The sequence below is a fragment of the Neopelma chrysocephalum genome, unplaced genomic scaffold (genome assembly GCF_003984885.1).
Source record: "Neopelma chrysocephalum unplaced genomic scaffold, ASM398488v2 Primary Assembly neopelma1_82, whole genome shotgun sequence".
NCBI lineage: Eukaryota > Metazoa > Chordata > Aves > Passeriformes > Pipridae > Neopelma > Neopelma chrysocephalum.
In genome coordinates, this window is record NW_020897744.1 from 5,115,043 (window position 1) to 5,120,730 (window position 5,688).

Below are 5,688 nucleotides of genomic sequence, written 5' to 3' on the forward strand. Positions count from 1 at the left end.
GGCCCAGGGTCACTCAACACCCTGCTTTAAAAAATGAAGAGTCTGGCTCTGCTCTGAGGTGGAAAGGCTTGGATTGATAGAAGCAAAGGGCAAATAAATCCTCCTGCTTTTAGAGCCACTGACCTGCTGCTAGGGAGGGAAAGAGCTGCACACTCCCAGCAAGCCAAGGGGTAGTACTTTAACGTGGCTATGTGAGTCTGTCTGTCTGTCTGTCTGTCTGACTCTCTCCAGGGTCAGAATTCCTCACCTGTGTGGCAAAGCCCTGGTTTAGCACTGCTGGAGTGGGAACTCTGGGTTCTCTGTGTCACTGGGAGGCTCCCCCTGAGGGACTCAGGGGTGGCACTGTGTTTATTACTGTGCATTTAGCACAGCACATTCTCCTTAAAAAGCCTCTGAAAGTGCTGCCAGACAGGGCAGTTAAATATGTCATTTAATTGCATTTCACCTCCAGAAAGTTCCATGAACATAATGTTACATCAGAAACCAGAGGGGGATGTTAAACTCGTATGACCAACATCCACATTCCAGCCATTGCAGCATCCCAGGCTCCTTGGCTTAGGGATGTGGCAGGAATGGGTATTCAGCACAGATCTCCCTGCAGGGAAACTGCTGAAACCAGAAGTGCAGCTTTTTAATACATACATTACATATTTGACATAGTTGTAAACTGCACCTTGGGTGATGTCTTTGCCTGCATTTAGTGCATCCATCGCTTTATGTTGCACTTGCATTACTCCAATTTTAAAATGTTATCAACCCCACCATCTTGTCCAACGTTACCTTTGGAGTGGTTTATAAAGGCCCAGGTGCTCAGACAGCCTTATTGGTGTTTACAAGTGCTCTGAATGCCACAGGTGACTAATGGTGCTGATCACTCCTTTAACAGCAACCAGGTGTTCTCTCATTTTAAATTAGACCACTGCAACCTCACTTTCATCTTGTCCCAGGTGCAGGCAGCTCTCTGAGTCTTGTAAGAGCTCACAGTGGTTTAGCTTCCTTGTTGTTTTATGTCTGCCTTAGCAGAAGGGGTTTATTGTAAAGGACAAATACTCTAATACAGCTGTTGCTTCATTAGGAATCCACTCAAGAAGTGTTTCTGGTTGGATCTCACTAACTGGAGTCTCCAGCAACAGGCACGTGTTGGGATGCTCAAGGCTGCTTTTAGATATACAAAAGCATTAAGACAGAATTCTGTACCCATGGAGAAGTAGAAAGTCAAAGAGCTTCAAGCTCTCAGCCAGCTGTGGGAGATAGAAGGGGTAGGAAGTGTTACGGCACGAGGAACAGTCCTGGGAGGGAAGAAGAAGAAAGCCTCTGTCAGGACAAGCATCTCTCCAGCTGTGAGAAGACACCGAAGGGACCCCGTGGTGATGCTGGTGAGTTTGTGTTTGTTACCTGTGCTTTGGAAGGTGTTGGCCTGTGAGTGCTCCATCTGGGATACAAACCCTGCACATAAAGGGTACAACTGCCTTTTGTGTGGGGTGACCTTGAGTGGCTGTAAAAGTGCCCTGGTTCCTGTATAACCTCCACAGCCCAAGGACTGTTCCTGGTGTCTGTTCCCACCACCCTGGAGGTTTGTCCCTCTTGCAGAGGGCTTGGAGGAGCTTCCCTTTAGATGGAGGGGGCTGGGAGTTGGACACTGCTGGTGCTCTGTTCTGGTCTCTGTGTGGTGTAAAAGTAACCCCTCGTGAGCAGCACAGGGCAGAGGACAATTGATATCCCCAGAATGGGCACAGCCTGTTTGCCACTTGTCAGTGAAAGGGTAAACTGTGCAGGGAATCCTTTGTCACCTCTGTGCTTTCAGTGCCCCCGTCCCCACCTGGGAAGGGGCTGTCTGGACGTGCCTGGGCACCACTGGGGGGTTTGCAAAGCACCCAGCACGTGTGGAGGTTGGAATATGTGTTCCTGAGGGACAGAACTAAATGTTGGCTCTGAGGAGACAAGTCCTGATGTCCTGTGAGAAATGACAATGTCAGTGCTGAATGAAGAGACCTGAAAATGTAGAACCCAAGTGTGGGGCTGGTAAACAGGGGGTGTGTTGTATCCATGGCCTGGAGTGCATCCTTTGTGAGACTGACTCCTGAAAGCTGCATTGGATCACTTATTCTTTGCTGGTGCCAGGTTGTTTCCTATAATCTTTTTTCCCTTAAATGTTGTGTCTGCTTATAACTTTTAATTCTGTTCGTTAAGCATATCTGTGTGTTCATAAACAGCCTCGTGGATTTCCCCATAAATTTATTCTTTGTCTGATACTCATCCTTCTTAATGTTGTCATACAAACCCCACGTGTCAGCCTAAATATTTCCACATATACCTTTCAAACTCCTCATTCTCCCTTCCTAACCAATCCCTCCAGTCCTTTTAATTGCATTTACAGTTTGCATATTTAGTTTGTCTCTGCTCTATAGAACTGTGGGAGCTTTCAGTGGCAATCTTCCTTGGACTGCAGCTCTCCAAACAGCCTGCCAGCTTCCCATCTGCTCGGGAGCCTTCCTGTCACATGTAAATCACTGTCAATAGGCTGTGTTTGGGAACAAGGAGATTGCTGCAATCCCTGTTTGCCTGACAGGCCCATTTTCTGTAACATCTTGTTTAACTTGTGCTGCGTGTGACATTATCTCAATGAGAATCCATCGTGCGGCTGAGAGCACGTGCTGCAGCCTTGGTTTAATTCTGTTTGCTCCCCAAGCCACTTCACTAATAATTGCAGGGCTGGTTGGGGTGTTTGGGGAATCTCTTCTGCAGATTTTTTTTTCTCCACGTGGTTTACTAGAGACTTTCTCTGAGTATTGTTTTTTGTAACATAATGCACATGCATCAAAATGCTTTTGCTTTTGAGTGACATCAAGGTCCTTGGGGGTCAGGGAATGAACTGAGTAACATACAAAGAAAACAGGGTATTTCCCAGCCCCATAAGCTCCAGGTCCTCTGTGTACCTGGGTGGAGAGGCTGGACAAGGAGCTGGGATGTGCTTTCCCATTGTGGAGCACCGTGGAGTGGCTGGTGGTGTGCTGGGCTCTGACTGCAGAGCGGGTGAGGGGAAGATTAAAATGTGACAGCCCCTTCAGATCTGCTACATCTTGCTGTGTAATGATCACTGTGAGGCTCTTCTTCCTCTAATGATGAATAACAACAGATAACTGGAGATTACACTGCTCTGCTTCGGCTGGAAACGGGTCTTGAAGCAGCTTTTCCCCAGTAATTCCTGACGGACTCTGCCCTGGGTGTGCTGTCACTGAGCAGCAGGAGGGGAGATGATGCTGCTGGCTGGGGAAATGGGCTGGAATCCAGCATTCCTGGATTTTTTTGAGACAAGCTGCCAAGTTTATTGTGTTTTTCTCCCTTACTGGAGATAGATAATGCTCCCTGTTCAAATCACTGCACCTGCCTGGGGTTTGCCAAGAGTCTGAGGTGCACTGGTGGAAAGGGCTTCAGCTGTGGAGTCTCTCATGGTCTGGGTAAGGCAGGGCCTCTCCAGGAACAACTACCAGGGATGGATTTTCAGTTTTGGTTCTGTCACAGACAAACCTACATGAATATTCTACACATTGCCCAGCCTGTTGAAGGGGAAGATCGTTCTGTGCCCCACAGGAGCCCACAGCACTGCTGGGCTCTGCCTCTCCAGCTCTAACCCCAGGCTAAGATAACAGCTGGGTGCAACAACCCCAAACTTGTCCTAAAACTTTTGTCAGGTAATTACTGACAAGGGAACTGTAACGACTGTGCAGATGAAAACAAAGGGCTGAAAAGGGCCGCTGTTGCCGGGCAGAGGGCACTGGCAGAGGGCAGCTGGAGCAGGGAGGGGGGTAAAGCCACCAGGCTTCACAAACCCTGTCACCGAACCCGCTCAGCTCCCAGCCAGGACCCCTGCAGGGAATGCCAGCGGAGGAACAAAGAGTTTCCTTTAGTGGCTTTTGCAACTTCAAAGTCTCTAATCGCGCACTGCTGAGGAGGGTCCTGGTCCTGAATCCTGCAGGGAGAACACGGGGGTGTTTCCGGGGCAGATAAAGGTGCCTGAGGCAGGTGGGAGTAGGAGCATTCCCCAGTCGTGTTTTTCATTGCTTTGCCCTGGATCCAGCTTAATTTTGACTCTTATCATAGTGCCCTAAATTAAATATTGGAGCTTTGACAACTCCCTACTGGTCACATTTGCACTGGTTTTAAAAACGGGGCAAAACAGGAGCTGCTGGCTCCTGAAATGAGCCCCAGATAAAACTTCACTGCTGACTCAAAGCTGGGGCTGGGGAAGGGAGCTGGGATGTCCCAGTGATTCCCAGCACACAGGAAGGGAACTGATGGCTTCTCTGTTGATGAAGTATGAACTGTTTTGGGGAGCAGAGCAGTACCAGTGTCCCCCGCAGCTGGCAGGGAAGGAGATCAGCCCAGGCTGGGGCCTCAGGAGATCACTAGTGAATTAAAACCTGACAGAGTTACTCTTGCAGCCTTCCTCTAATGTTAGACTGGTCTCTCCAAAGAGAAAATAAAAATTAAATTTGTGTTCCAGACTTTGGTTAAAAAATGAAGAGACGGTTCCGTGTCACGCATGAGTTTTTGTTGGCAAACAGTGAAATGAAAATTGGATTAATCTCTTGATTTAACTTTGCAATTGGACAATCTCTGGAAGGCTGCAGGGCAGCTTCCTTTTCCTTTAGTGGACTTGTCCTCTCTGCAGCAGCTTCTTTTTACATGGTCAGTCAGTGGTGCTGCTGCAGCAATGAGCCAACTGCACTGCTTGGTTAATTAAAGGGTTTGTTCATCAGGGGATGAGATCACACAAAAAACCTCATTTCTGTGCTGAGCTCTCAGGTGATACCTGGTACTGCTGCCTGACAAAATGCTGGATGCTGCTTTGGAAGCAATCCAAACAACTCCACTCTCTGACATCAGCTTTAAATGTTATTTCCTGGACAACGTTTGAGTAATTAAAAAATAGATTAGATTTCAGGAATCTTCACTGCTATTGAAAAGCTCTGCTCTGGAAGGGAAGGGCTCTCTCTCCTTGTAGAGCACAGCCCAGCACATCGTGCTTGTGCATTTGGCTTTTGGATTTAACCAATACTTTTCCTATAGTCTTATTTTGTTTTGCTTTCTGAGATGAGCTCATGGGTAAAAGCTGGTCTGAACCCCTGCACAAAGGGGACCTGGGGTCAGATCTATCACCCTTGGAACATTTGAGACCTTTAGAAGAATTAACAATCTAGAGTTGCTGGTAATTTATTGTGCTAACAGTGATTGACTGTAGTGTCACGGTCTAAGTAACAATTCCTCTCACACACTGTAAGTATTCTTTTTGGTCTTGGTGTTCCAGCACTCTGGGAGTCCTGGGCTTTTCTTCCATTCCTGTTAAGCCTCTGCCTTCCTCAGAATCTGTGGTTGTGAGACACAAGACTTGGACAGTGACAGTCAGACCCTCCTCCAGCTAAGCTCCTCTCTGGGGGTGCCACTTGCTCCTGCTGGCCTGGGAGTGATCAGAGTGCTGTCCTGAAGGGAACAGGATCCAACATAAATGAAGCAGGTGGCCCAGCAGGAGCTGGACTTGAGGGGTGGAGATGTTCTGGGATGCTCTGGAGAGCTGCCTGAGGAACAGCTGAGCTGGGCAGGGAGGGACAGCTGCCCTGCCCTTCTCCAGAGCACAAAGAACAAAGTGAGATGGAAATACCTCCTGTTCCCTTCTGAAATGTGCTTATC